Raw genomic sequence first — 14,572 nt, 5'->3', positions numbered from 1 at the left:
TTCACTTGGACCCCACATAATAGTATGGTGGTTCCTATGACTCAACAAAGAAGAAAAGGAAACTACGAAACAACTATGTCTTCGCACTCCAAAGTCTTCATACGATGTCTTATCATATCATAGTCTTCAATGTGAATCTTTTCACAGACCACCGTTATCTTCAATGTCTTCACACATTTTTATGGGTCATCTCTGGTAGGTAAGCCGAATCAATATGGGACTACTACCTGTGTTATCCTGCAATTCTCACAAACACATTAGTCCCTCAACCAAGTTTGTCGTCAATACTCCAAAACCAACTAAGGGTGGCACTAGATGCACTTACAAGTAGTGAACAAAAATGGGACCAACCCAAACATGATGCTTGTTGCTTTGTTACAACAAACTCTGCATCACCCCCTTTATAAGTAGACGGAAGCACATGTTGTTGTTGCGCCCACTCTCCCTGGAACTGTTTATGCTTTTTGTTAATATAATGCCAGTAACTGATTCATTTTTTGCCTCTGTTAAAACAGGGATATCTATTCAAGTTGTTGCTATTGCAACATTTTACTTAGCTTAATTTTGGTGGAACTGCACAAAAGAAGACCGAATTTCCATATATGTGTTGAGATCTCTTTTAGGTCTTCCTCACGAGTTGTTTCAAATCTTGGTCTTGAAAGGTCAGTACCGAATTTCCTCAGAATTAACTACTGAATCTTAGTTCAAAACTACAACACTTGTTAGGGATCGGCGGGAGTACCATTTCTGTTAGGGATCGGCCGGAGTACATGTTTAAGAAATGTATTGTTCAGATAATGCCTCTGTTATTATATATCAGTTACAGTGTTTTACAAATGGTACTATCATGCTTTGTAGTTCTTTCTACATGTTTAACCAAGAGATTGTTAAGATAATGTCTCTGTTAAAATGAATCAGTCGCATTGTTTTAGGAATGGTACTTTTCTGCTTTGTCGTTCTTTATACATGTTGAAACAAGGCATTGCTAAGATAATTTCTCAGTTAATATGAATGAATCACACTGATTGAGAATTGCTACTCTCCTGCTTTGTTTCCCATTAAGATAAGGTAGATCAGTAGATGTTTTTCTTCTGGGAGTATAAGTCATCAACCGTTATTTCTCAGTAATTGTTTCCCTTATACGTATTGTTGGTTATAGGGATATCAAAATCAAAGCTCGATTTTATTACGACTTTGATTTTAGTTGAACTGCACAAAAGGAGCCAATGTATCTAAGGCAAACTGCTGCAAGTGGGTCCAGTTGGTCTTACCACTTTGTAGAAAGAATCAGTCACTGTTTGCGCTACATTACACGAGGAATGATCGAGAACCTTTACAGAGTATTAGTAGACGCTGGTGACATGACTAGTCTGTAGAGAGCATAGGAAACTCTACAACACGTGGAATGCACTAAGCAAAAAGTTCCCAAACAAGTACAAGAAGCCAGGCCAGGACTCCAAATCTATCAATGTCATTCTAAGCAACAATGATGGGGCATCTGGGTAGGGTAAATTGTTTACCATACTTTCAGTTAGTTAGTCCACCGATTGGTCGGTTGACATTGGGGCCAATATTTATGTGTGTGTTGATGTGTCTTTGTTTTCTGGCAGCATATAAATACGAAATCCACAGGGATGCTCAGCTTGATTTTAGTGGAACTGCACAAAATGTTCACATGGCTCGTGTCCTCCATAATACTTCATCATGCACAATACATCAAATGGTTCTCTATCAGATGACAAACTGATGACAAAACCCTGCCCGTTCCACAGTCATAGGCATTACATATTTTGAATAGGAAAAGCTTGTCAAAGTTTAATCATTGATGTTAGCAAGAATACATTAGTTTAATATATTGGAATTGGAAAACCTTGTCAATTTTTGCTCATTGATGTTAGCCAAAAGACATGTATTTGATATTTTTGAGTGGGACGCCCTTTGCTGTGAGTAACGTCAATAGTTTTTTCCTGTTCCTGTCTTCAGTTCAGAAGTAAATATTTACAATGCTGAGATGCATAGTCACATTAATGTTGACTTATGTAAGGTATTTTAAGAGTTTGTTCTGAATGTTTTCTATGTAATGCCAGGCCTTGTGAGTTTGATTGCAAAGTTGAGCTTGGAATGTTGTGGCATGCGGCATCACGAGATGTTCATCGTGCCTCCTAAGGATAATGCTTCATATTGTTTTGCATGTTGATCTAATGCCCGTGATTTCCATGTCAAGAATATCATCCTCTTCTGTTGTTTCTGTGCTTAAGAAGTTCATTGTCTTATGTTTAGAGGTGAAACCATATGATCTTCCGACCAACTCATCATCTTAGGCCGTGATTGGATCATCGTTTTCCAACCAAAACCGCTTGTACAACTAACGCTTGTAACTAAAAGCATATGGTCTCGGGCGAAGCGCTTGGTTGGTCGATTTCAACTAGTAAAATATACATTGGTCTCTCAAATTACAAGTGTAACTCGCCAGTTTTACTTAGAGACCTCGGGCCCTCGGTTTCATTACGCATGTATTTTACGCGTTGTTTCTGATGACGAGTAAATTAAACTTGTATCTTAATACAGGTGTGAAATAAACCAGAGCTCCCAAGCGCGGCCTTACCGTTTCATGCGGTCTCAGTCTCTCGAAGGTGCTCATAGGTGTCCGATGATCCAGGCTTCCTGAATGAGCAGCGGACACTATATCAGACCATCCATAGGGCCCGCGAGGCCGTCTCCGTCGTCCTTCGAGTTGTTGCACTTGTTGTGGTGTCGAGCATTGTCAACATGGTCAACGAACATGAGGATTTAGGAGATGACTTGATTTTGACTAGATGACAGTAGAGGCCCATTAGGGCCATAGTCGTACGTATGCAAGTGCCTCCTTATTATGTACAACTATATTTTTTTGCTTCCTCCTGGTTTCCTGACATCACGGTCCCACACCATTTCAACCTATGTAGTCAATAAACGAGAGAATTGCACAAGTAGCAGCTGACAGTTGGGACCAAGCAAGTCGAGCAGTATTTGTGTTTTTGAGGTGAGCACTGCTGAGTTTTTCTTGAGCGATGTTTTCGTTGTTGTTCAGATATTAACTGGGCGGGCTGTGACCCATCTAGCCCAGGCCAGATATCCATCCCACGTATTAAATTTTTCAAGCTAAAAATGGCTAGCCCAGCTATATTTTTTTTTTTTGAGGAATACCCAGGCAAGGTCAACTTGTTATTCTCCGCCACTCTGGGCTGCAAATCTTTCCTACGAGGGCTGCATTAGGATTAATAGGAAAATGGGCTTTAATAAATATTAAATGGGAGGTAATTATAAGAAATGGGCAGTAACTATAAAAAATGCACCAAACATGAACTAGTTTATATTATTTTTGGATTTTGAAAATTTTAATTTCATTAATTGTTGTGCGCACAATGTTTGGTTGGATTTTTACGTAATACAAATTTATATTGAAATTGTATTTAATCTGACTAGAAATTTCGGGATAAAAATATTTCGGATCCCATAAAAATGTGGGAAATTTTATTGAATTCTGTTTTGAACGGTTGGTTGAAATTTTTAATCATTGTCCTTGCTAGAAAATGGGTTGTACTTTTAACAAACTGCAAATGGGTTGTAGTAAATTCCATTGGAATTCAAAAATGGTTTGTACATTCTTACAAATCACAAATGGGCTATAAGTTCTCTGCCACACACTTGTGGGCCTACTAAGTTGACGCGTCCCCTAAAAAAAGTAAGTTGACACATATGCATGGCTTTGTCAACTTATAGTTAACACACGGTTCTAGCAGCAGTGGTCGTTGGATGTCCATCCAACGGATGTCATGCTTCTTCTTCAATCTTAGATATTCTAGCTTCAGCCGCCCAAAAAATGATTCCTCCCCCTGACATCTGGGGCACACCATTTCGGAGGCTAGCATGTGGGCCTACTAAGTTGACGCGTACAAAGGGCTTTGTCAATTTAGTCATTATAAACGATTGTAGCTGGAGTGACCGTATGATGTCCAACCAACGGTCGTCGTGCTTCTTCAACCTCTGGTCTTGTTGCTCCAGCCGCCCAAAGCAGCACCGGTCGTGGCGCCTACTCCTTCCTCCCGTGGCCGGTTGTGCTGCCGCAGAGGCCTCACCGCCCCCCTACTACTCCCACCACTGGCCAGGCCATCCCTGTACTCACCCACACCCCCTGTTATTCTGCGGCAACGGTAGCCTCACACCGCAGCCGAACCAGTGAACCCTCGTATTCCTCTCCGCCTGGGCATCCACTGCCGCGTCTTCCCCGGCTCCGCATCGTCCCCTTCCTAGGCCTAGCCGTCGTCCGCCGCCCTGGTGCTCTCGGTGCGGCGTGGTCAACATGGTCAACGAGCAACATCCATCGGACGTCGACTGTACGTGGAGAGGCTGACAGCTGGGTCCACGGCTGAACACAAGGAAATGCCTCCTTATTACGCGCAAAATAATGATTCCTCCACCTGACATCTGGGACCCACCGGAAGGGCCTCTGTATTTCGTGAAAAAAATGTTCCCCCCGCTGACAGGACAGACCCACCAGCTATATCTTCGCACACAAGGAAGTGCCTCCTTATTACGCACAAAAAATGAATACTCCCCCTTCTAGCTGGGACCCAGCATAGTGGGAGGCTGACTTGTGGGCCTACTAAGTTGATGGGGACGGAGGGCTTTGAGAACTTAGTCAATATGAACGATTCCAACTCCAGTGACCGTATGATGTCCATCCAACGGATGCAGTGCTTCTTCAACCTCTGGTCTTCTTGCTCCAGCCGCCCAAAGCAGCGCCAGTCATGCCGCCTGCTCCTGCCTCCCGTGGCCGGTTGTGCTGCCGCTGAGGCCTCACCACCCCTACTACTCCCACTGCTGGCCAGGCCATCCCTCCACTCACCCACACCCCCTGTTATTCTGCGGCGACGGCAGCCACACACCGAAAGCCGAACCAGCGAACCCTCGTACTCCTCTCTGCGCGGGCATCCACTGCCACGTCTTCCCCGGCTCCGTGTCATCCCCTTCCTAGGCCTCGCCATCGTCCACCGCCCTGGTGCTCTCGGCGTGGCGTGGTCAACGTGGTTAAGGAACGACTTCCATCGGAAGAGTACTGTATGTGGAGAGGCTGACAGCTGGGTCCACTGCCACAGCAAGGAAGTGCCTCCTTATTACGCAGAACATAATGATTCCTTCACCTGACAGCAGTGACCCACCGGACGAGCCACCGTATTTCACAAAAAATGTTTCCCCCCTGACTGCTAGGACCCACCAGGTACATCTTCGCATGCAAGGAAGTGCTTGACAGTCGGGACCCACCCGATCGAAGCGTACGTAGCGTTGTCATTCTGGTCGGGAACGTGTACGTACATACGATTGGTCTGTCTGCAGGCTACAGCGATGAACCGCGGTCGTGTAAGGAAGGGCACGTGTCATAGTAGAGGCGTGCACGTAGCATGTACACATACGTACAGCAGCCAGGGTGCAAGAAAGTAAATACGTCAATGTACGTACATACGGGCGGGGTCTCGAATGCCTACTCGCACATATGTACGGCCAGGGCTCGTGTACATGGCTGGGTTGGAACGGAGAAGTTGCGCCATCGTCGTGATCATGGGGAGGCAACCGGATGGGTTGGAACGGAATGCGTCCTCGTGTTCATCGGGAGCCAACCATCTTGGACGGAACAACCGATGGAAACGAGGCCTGGCGTACCGCAGAATGAAGGAAGCGGCCTTGTGTTCGACTGGCCACGGTCGAAACGGGATCCTGTTCATCGGGAGGGGTCTGGCATACCGCAAAACGAAGGAAACGGACCTCCTATGGTGGAAACAGGGTCCTGTTGATCGGGAGGGGTGTGGCGTACCGCAAAACATAGGAAACAGACTTGTGTTGGAGCGCTACGGTCGAAATGGGGGTCCTGTTCATCAGGAGGGGTGTGGTGTACCGCAAAACGGGACAACACGGGTTACTGTTCATCTCCACCGTCGACCTCCTCCACCCTCCACAGGTTACTGTTCATCCACAGTCGACCTCCTCCAGCCTCCACCTGTGACTGTTCATCCACGGGCTCCTGTTCATCCAGCCTCCACTGCACGCTCCTCCACCGGCTACTGTTCAGCCAGCCTTCTCCATGGGGTCCTGTTCAACCACCCCTCCACGGGCTACTGTTCATCCAGCCCTCCATCTGCTACTGTTCAACCAGCCCTCCATGGGGTCCTGTTCATCCAGCCCTTCACCTGCTCGATCGATCGGGGTACTGTTCATCCAGTGGCAATGGCCTCTACTACCACGGGGTCATGTTCATCTAACCCCCCACTGGGAACTGTTCATCCAAACCCCCAACAACACTCACTGTTCATCAAGGGAAGGAGGCAGTAGTGTTCGATCGGCTTCAGTTAGCAGCAGTAGCGAAGGAATCGCTCGATCGGGTTCAGTTAACAGTCATCGATCGATCCCTCGGGTTCAGTAACACGTAGCCTGCAGTGCAATCGCTCGGGTTTAGTTAGAGCCCAACGCCTCGCACCACATGCCTATGTGTATGAGAGAAACGCGCATCGCTCGGCCCCCAACCACCCACCGTAACCGGGAACTCCCCGATATTTCCCTCGCCCTCGCTTCTACCGCGGTTTTCTCCGTCATGGACGGTCCCAAAGGAAGTCATGCAGCTGCGTCTCCAGCCCGCCCAGGATGAAAAGCCCATTTTTGGTCATGATTTTTTGTCATAGAAGTAGGATCCCACCACATCTATGATGATACTGGGTTTTTTCACAATTATCGTCATAGAATTGTCATAAGCATAACAGAAAAAATACGTTCAGCCCAAAGTGTCACGGATGTGTCTTTTTTTGTAGTGTAGGTATGAAGAGGGATAACTTATTTAAAGTAACTCATAACAGAGTAGAGTTCTTGATTAATAAAGATCAGCCTAACGCTAGGCAATGATACCGACGATCAAATCTCGGGCAAGTAACATACCGATGGACAAAGGGAATTACATATGTTGTCATAACGGTTCGACCGATAAAGATTTTTGTAGAATATGTAGGAGCCGATATGGGCATCCAGGTTATGCTATTGGTTATTGACCAGAGAGGTGTCTCGGTCATGTCTACATAGTTCTTGAACCAGTAGGGTCCGCACGCTTAACGTTCGTTGACGATATAGTATTATATGAGTTGTGTGATTTGGTGACCGAATGTTGTTCATATCCCGGATGAGATCACGGACATGACGAGGAGTCTCAAAATGGTCGAGAGGTAAAGATTTATATATAGGACGATGGTATTCGGACACCTGAAGTGTTCCGGAGGGTATCGGGTACTTACCGGGTCACCCGAAGGAGTTTCGGGCACCCCCAACAATCCTATGGGCCTTATGGGCCAAGTGGGGGAATACACCAGCCCACAAAGGGCTGGTGCACCCTATAGGGGTCGGCCATAGGAAGAGGAGAATGAAATGGAAAGGGAAAGGAAAGTATGGAGTAGGACTCCCCCTTCCTTCCCTCCCCCCTCCTCTTTCCGTCCCCCTTATGCATACATGGAAAGGGGGTGCAGGGCAATGCAGGGCCTCTAGGGGGCGTCGACCAAGCCCTAGGGTGCCCTGGCTGCCTCCCCTCCCCTCCCACCTATATATATGTGGTGAGGGGCGCCACACCAGAACACACAACATTTTCTTAGACTTGTACGGCGCCCCCATACACCATTTACTCCCTCGGTCATATTTCTGTAGTGCTTAGGCGAAGCCCTGCGAAGATCACATCACCATCACCATCACCACACTGTCATGCTGATGGAACTCATCTACTACCTCGCTATTGTAATGCCCCAAGACCGGAGCTTCAGACGCCTTCCATGTTTTCCGAGTTTCGTTGTGTGATTTGTTTTTGCTTGTTGCATTCTTCATTGCATCATGTGCATTGCATCATGTCATCATGTCATTAATCTTTGCATCTCAACTCAACTAGTAAATTGCATAGATCTTTTGATCTATTTAAATCGAGGGATTTTCACAATGGTGAGTTCTCTTTATAACATATATCCTCCCAATATTTTAGGGAGCTATATATAAAATATTCCATTAGTTTGGAATCAACTGCAACAAACTTGCATTATAAATCCATCTTGTTTCTAAACTATTTTTTGCATCCATGATCTTTCCTCCAAGGCCCTTCTCCAAGTGCAAACCATTTCACTTCTTCCTTCTTTCAAATTTTCACCCATTTATTGCAAGTGGCATTCTCCTCTTTCTTTAACATGTTCAACTTTTCCCTATAAATACTAGACCATGCCAAAAAACCCTCCTAACCATCTGACCCCTCCTTGCACAGTACATCGACCCTCTCGTGCGCGTCCGAAATTTGTCCCGAAACCGAACCACGCGGTCGTCATCATTGGATTCAAATCATCCCCTAAATCTTTTCGGTTTCTTACTTGATCTACCCTAACCTAATTGTCCTGGGCCGTCCGATTATAATCGGAGGGTCTAGATTACCCTCATACTCCCTCTTATCATCCACCTGCTATATTTAGGGGCCTCCCTTATTCCATTTCTAGTTGACCTAGACCCTAGGCAGACCAACTCCCTCCAATCCCGCACCCGCCGCCACTCTCTTCCTTGGGATCGCTCCCGGTCCAAAAACCCACCGGGCCAACCACCTCCTCCCGTCGACCCTCCTAGATCCACCTCTCAAACCAGCCTCCGACGACCTCCCTGATTTACCGCGCCGCCCAAATCGCAGCAGCCAACCACCATCCTCCTGCCCGAGCAAGCACGACCACGGCCACGCTCACCGAATTTCTGCACCATCCCAAGCTGCTCTGCCTCCGTTGTCGTCCCAGCAGAGCCTCGTCCTCCCCAGCTCTCCCACAGGCAGCCCCGCGCCCGATTCAGGCGGTATCGAGGCGATCACCCGTGGAGCGAACAGGAGCACGGGCTCCTCCTTCCACACAGCGCAGCCGAGGAACTCCCCCACCCCATTGTTCCTCGCCGGACCAGCAGATGGACCTCGCTGCCTTTGCTCAAGGTCGTGGCAGCGCCTCTCCTCTCTGTTTCTCACTAACTTCTGTTGCTGTATCTAACCGCATTGTCGCCATGTTCTTCTTCAAGGACTGCACCACCCGGTCGGAACTCAGGAAGTACTCCTCCGCCACTGTTGTTCTGCCGGAGCACCGGTGCCGCAGATCCGCCCCCTCGTCCGCCTGTCGTCCCCATCTCCAGGCTCCCCTGCAACTTTTGCTACCGTCTCCTTCCTCTCATGCGAGACAAGCCATCGCTTCGTCCTGCTCAATCCTGCCGCGCCCGGTGACCGCGCAAGCGAGCGCCCGTCTGCGCCAAGCCAATCGGCCCCACAACCACTAACCTCGTTGGTGAGCATTCAGGTCGCCCCATCGCGTCCATGTCATCTCCCCTGCTGTCTCTCTCCTTCCCTTCCCCTATTTCTGTCTAAACTTTGCCTTTTTCTTCAGTTAACAGCAGCCCCTTCAAATTCACCGCCCCAAGCCCCTGGCTTGATTCCTTGTGCATGGATCCGTTCACCCTCGCTCCTTTCCCACGGTATCTGGCGTGATCCGGCGGAAAGAGCCCCGCCGCGGAGACAAGGACCTCCTTCTTCCTGTCGCCATGGACATGCTATTGTTTCTGTTCTTCAAAAACGAGCAGTTCGCCCGCCCCTTCACCCGTTGACCGATTCGGCTGCTCTTGTGGGCTGCAACTGCGGGCCAGCCTCCTCTAGCGACGCCCAGCGCGCCCCTTCGCGGCCTACCCAGCCTCCTCCTCTCCAGCTGGGCCATGGCCCATGGAGAGCAGCACCCCGCGCCCCTCATTTTTTCCCTCCTGTTGGGCCAGCCTGCTGTGTTTCGGCCCATAGACATTTTTTCGTTCTGCGAATTTGTCATTTTTCCTGTGCATGCATAATTATAGGAAATGACCTTGTTTCAAATTGTTAATAACTAAATAACCGTGCATCGGATTAAAATGAATTATATATGTAAAGTGCTTAGAATTTTGTCTAGTTTCATAATTTGCAACTTTCATCCATGTTTAAAATGGTGTTTGTTAATTTTTTCTTAATTGCCATGCTAAAATGGTTTATTTCATAACTAAATAACAGTAGCTCCAATTTTAATAAACTTTATATGTAAATGGGGTAGAAAAATACCTAGTTTAACATGGTGGCTTTACTTTGCATGTTTAATAATTCTAAAATTGTGTTTAGGGCAGAACAGTACCAAACCTAATATATGCATATGAGGATTTTTCGGAATTGTTGTTTGTTATTTCTGGCCTCATTTAAACTTTCCTAGATAAGTAGTTTTCATGTGCTTCACCTCTTGCCATGCTAACCAACATTTAATATTGTTGAGTACCTAAATGAGAGAGAACTAAATAATTGATGTTGTGTTTCGTCAATATGCAACTCGTTTCATATTGAGCTCCACTTAATTTGTGGTGTTGTTTGTTGCACTTTGCCATGCCATGCTTCATTAAACCGGACATGCATCATACTTGGTTGTGCATCATGCCATGTTTATGTGATGGTTGTTTACTATGTTGCTTGCTTCTTTCTGGGTTGTCTCTCTCATTAGCTTCGGTTTTGTTCCAGAGTTGTGAGGATCCGTTCGGCTACGTCCATTTGTCTTCTTCATGGACTCGCTCTTCTTCCTTGCTGGATCTCGGGCAAGATGACCATACCCTCGAAATCACTTCTATCTTTGCTTGCTAGTTGTACGTTCTATCGCTTTGTCGCGCTACCTACCACTTGTTATATCATGCCTCCCATATTGCCATGTCAAGCCTCTAACCCACCTTCCTAGCAAACCGTTGTTTGGCTATGTTACCGCTTTTGCGCAGCCCCTCTTATAGCGTTGCTAGTTGCAGGTGAAGTTGAAGTTTGTTCCATGTTTGGAACATGGATATGTTGGGATATCACAATATCTCTTATTTAATTAATGCATCTATACACTTGGTAAAGGGTGGAAGGCTCGGCCTTATACCTGGTGTTTTGTTCCACTCTTGCCGCCCTAGTTTCTGTCATACCGGTGTTATGTTCCTTGATTTTGCGTTCCTTATGCGGCTGGGTGTTATGGGAACCCCTTGATAGTTTGCTTTGAATAAAACTCCTCCAGCAAGGCCCAACCTTGGTTTTACATTTTCCAAACAACCTATTACCCTTCCCTTGGGTCGGCCAACCCAACGGTCATCTTTATTTTAACCCCCCCGGGCCAATGTTTCTTCAAGTGTTGGTCCAAAACAGAGCCACTTGCAGCGCCACCTTGGGGAAACTTGAGGGTTGGTTTTAGTTGTACGTAGTGTTCATCCGGTGTTGCCCTGAGAATGAGATATGTGCAGCTCCTATTGGGATGTCGGCGCATCGGGCGGTCTTGCTGGTCTTGTTTTACCATTGTCAAAATGTCTTGTAACCGGGATTCCAAGACTGGCCGGGTCTTCCCGGGAGAAGGAATATCCTTCGTTGACCGTGAGAGCTTGTGATGGGCTAAGTTGGGACACCCCTGCAGGGTTTGAACTTTCGAAAGCCGTGCCCACGGTTATGTGGCAGATGGGAATTTGTTAACGTCCGGTTGTAGAGAACTTGACACTTAAATTAATTAAAATGAATCAACCGCGTGTGTAGCCGTGATGGTCTCTTCTCGGCGGAGTCTAGGAAGTGAACACGGTTCTTGTGTTATGCTTGAACGTAAGTAGTTTCAGGATCACTTCTAGCTTCACGACCGCTGCGTTGCTTCTCTTCTCGCTCTCATTTGCGTAAGTTAGCCACCATATATGCTAGTGCTTGCTACAGCTCCACCTCACTACCTCTTTCCTACCCATAAGCTTAAATAGTCTTGATCTCGCGGGTGTGAGATTGTTGAGTCCTCGTGGCTCACAGATACTTCCAAATAGTTGCAGGTGATGCAACCAAGTTCAAGTGGGAGCTCGATGAAGATCTTGATCGTTGTGTTGTTTCGTTTCCTGTTGATTAGTAGTGGAGCCCAGTCGGGACGATCGGGGATCTAGCATTTGGGGTTGTCTTCTTTTATTTTGGTTCCATAGTCGGACTTTGATTGTATTTTGGATGATGTATGTTTAACTTGTTATTTGTGTGAAGTGGCGATTGTAAGGCAACTCTTTATCCCTTTCTTATTCAGTACATGGGATTGTGTGAAGATTACCCCTCTTGTGACAAACCTACCATGCGGCTATGCCTCTAAGTCGTGCCCCAACACGTGGGAGATATAGCCGCATTGTGGGTGTTACAAGTTGGTATCAGAGCCATCCCCGACTTAGGAGCCCCCCTACTTGATCGAATCGCTGACGTTGTTGAGTCTAGAACAAAATGTTTTGAGTCTTAGGATTATATATATCGGCTAGTAGGATTCTTTTTACTCCTCAGTCCCTTCATCGCTCTGGTGAGGCCTCCTGACGTAGAAGTTTTGACTCTTCTCTCCTCAAATTTCACGAAAAAGAATTTAGGATCACGCGGGTATCTTGGAATCATTCCGATGGTTTTGTGACGAGAACATTGTTCTCGGTGCCTCCTGACATTTAGGGGTTGTGGCAGTGTCCCGGGGAGTTGAGCTCTGAGGTGTTGTCGTCACAATCTTATCGTTGTAGTTCTGGAATACCTGAGTTTTGCCGACATCGAAAATCTCTTTTATGCAGTTGTTGGTGAGATAACCTCGACACCACCCAGTACTGGGGCGGGAGTTCGGGAGTTTGCCATAACTCGCATAACGGATGCTTTTTGAAGGTTGAGGTACACGATTTCCAAAGGTTTCTTGGTTATGTGTTGAAGGATGGATACAGCTGGATGTAGGTATTGTTAGTTTGGGTGAGATATTATGCTTCCCCTGTATCCCCAACACCTAATTGCATAACCAGAAAGTTTCAGGAGTTTATAAGTGGGAATTCAAGTATCACGTAGGATATCCTTCCAATAGACACATGATACGATATGGGATCTATCATATGTTTGTTTCTGACTTATTCTGCAAGCCAATCCTTTGTTTTGTTTTGAGTTGTGGTATTCGAGTTGCTTCAATGTCATGTGTTGATTCCATACCTTCCCTAAGTGGTGTTCTCATATTTCTATGTGAATACTAATCCTTCGTGATAATCGGGATTGTCTTGTCAATCCTTTTCAACCGGCGTGTTTCTCTTCAAGTGGATCTGATCATTTCAACATCCGCAAGATCACCTCTCGGTTTTCTCAATGTTGTTCATTTCATCTGTCCCCAAGTTGCCTTTGTTTTCCCGCCCACCCAACCCTTTTCCTTCAAGGACTCGGATGTCTTAATCAAGTATCCTTTTATTGATGGGAAGTCTCTTCATTCTTTTCCGTCAATGTTCTTATCTGGTGATTCTCAAGAAGATACTAATCAGAGCTTCAAGTTCATCATTCTTCGTTCTTTTCCTTCTCCGGTGGATTCAATGCAAGCTTTCGGTGTTGATCATATCGTTTCCATTGGTTCACATGCTTTCCATGTTGGAAGTCCTTACCGAAGACTCTCTTATTTATTCACCTCTCGCTATTCAATTGTTCTGGAGTGGTGAAGACATCTTAGAATATTCGCGTTTCCATTGCTAATTCGTTCTAGATATCTCGAGGTTGTTATCTCTTTCGAGCCATTTAATTCAACCGGCACAATCTATCTTTTAAATCGTTTAATGGTGTTTTCTTTGAGTGGGCCCTAACCCACAGGTCTTTTCCCAGGATCTTACCTGACCCTTCTATTTTCCCGGTGTTACTCTCTAATTCTTCTCCAAGTTTGACGTAAGAATGAATTATCATCAGTCATATGTATTTCTCTAACATCTTTCAATCTTTTTCATCGTTGGATCAATCTCTCCATTTTTTATTCTCCCGGAGTTGTCTAAACAATTCATGGTGGTGTTTCTCATCGGTTTTCTCAACATTTGAAGACCGAAGAAGAGTGTTTCCTCTAAATCTTGGTCTCTTCTCTCGAAGATTCGTGGTTCTAGTTTAAGGCCATCTTTTCAAATATTATTCCTTCCAGCTTTCAACTCTCGTTATCCAAATCTTACTCGTGCATCGTTCAAGTGTTCTCTAATCAGCTCGCGATCTCTTCATTCTCTTGTATGAAATTCCCTCAAGTATCTTCTTTCGTTTTCCAATTCTTCCCGGTGAATTGTGCCTTTGCTACTTTCATTCTCTAATTCGTATGGTGGTTCGTTCAAGATTTCTCTTCCATCATTATCATATCAATTTATTCGTTGTTTCAGTCCTACCGGTGGTTCGTTGAAGACTTTCCCAAGTTTGCGCTCTATCTATCTTAATCCTTTTACGAGCATAAGTAGTATGCCAAATCCGTTGCTTGTCATCAATTTAAATTGGTGAAGGATACGCATAACGTAATTCTTATTATTGTTTCATCCAAGTGTTCTAGCTTCTTCTTTCCAGAGTTGTTCATCATGTCTCATTTCTCAGTTCGAGATGCTTCATCTTTTCTTTCCGGAGTTCCAAGTTTTCTCGGTTATATCATCGCGAAGCTCGATCTAAATCATCGTAAGGCTTCACCTTGTGTTTTCAACTTCTCTTTCTTTTATCATCCTTTTATTACCGGAGTTC

This window comes from Triticum aestivum, chromosome 7A, assembly GCF_018294505.1.
Source record: "Triticum aestivum cultivar Chinese Spring chromosome 7A, IWGSC CS RefSeq v2.1, whole genome shotgun sequence".
NCBI lineage: Eukaryota > Viridiplantae > Streptophyta > Magnoliopsida > Poales > Poaceae > Triticum > Triticum aestivum.
This window is presented reverse-complemented; position numbering follows the sequence as displayed.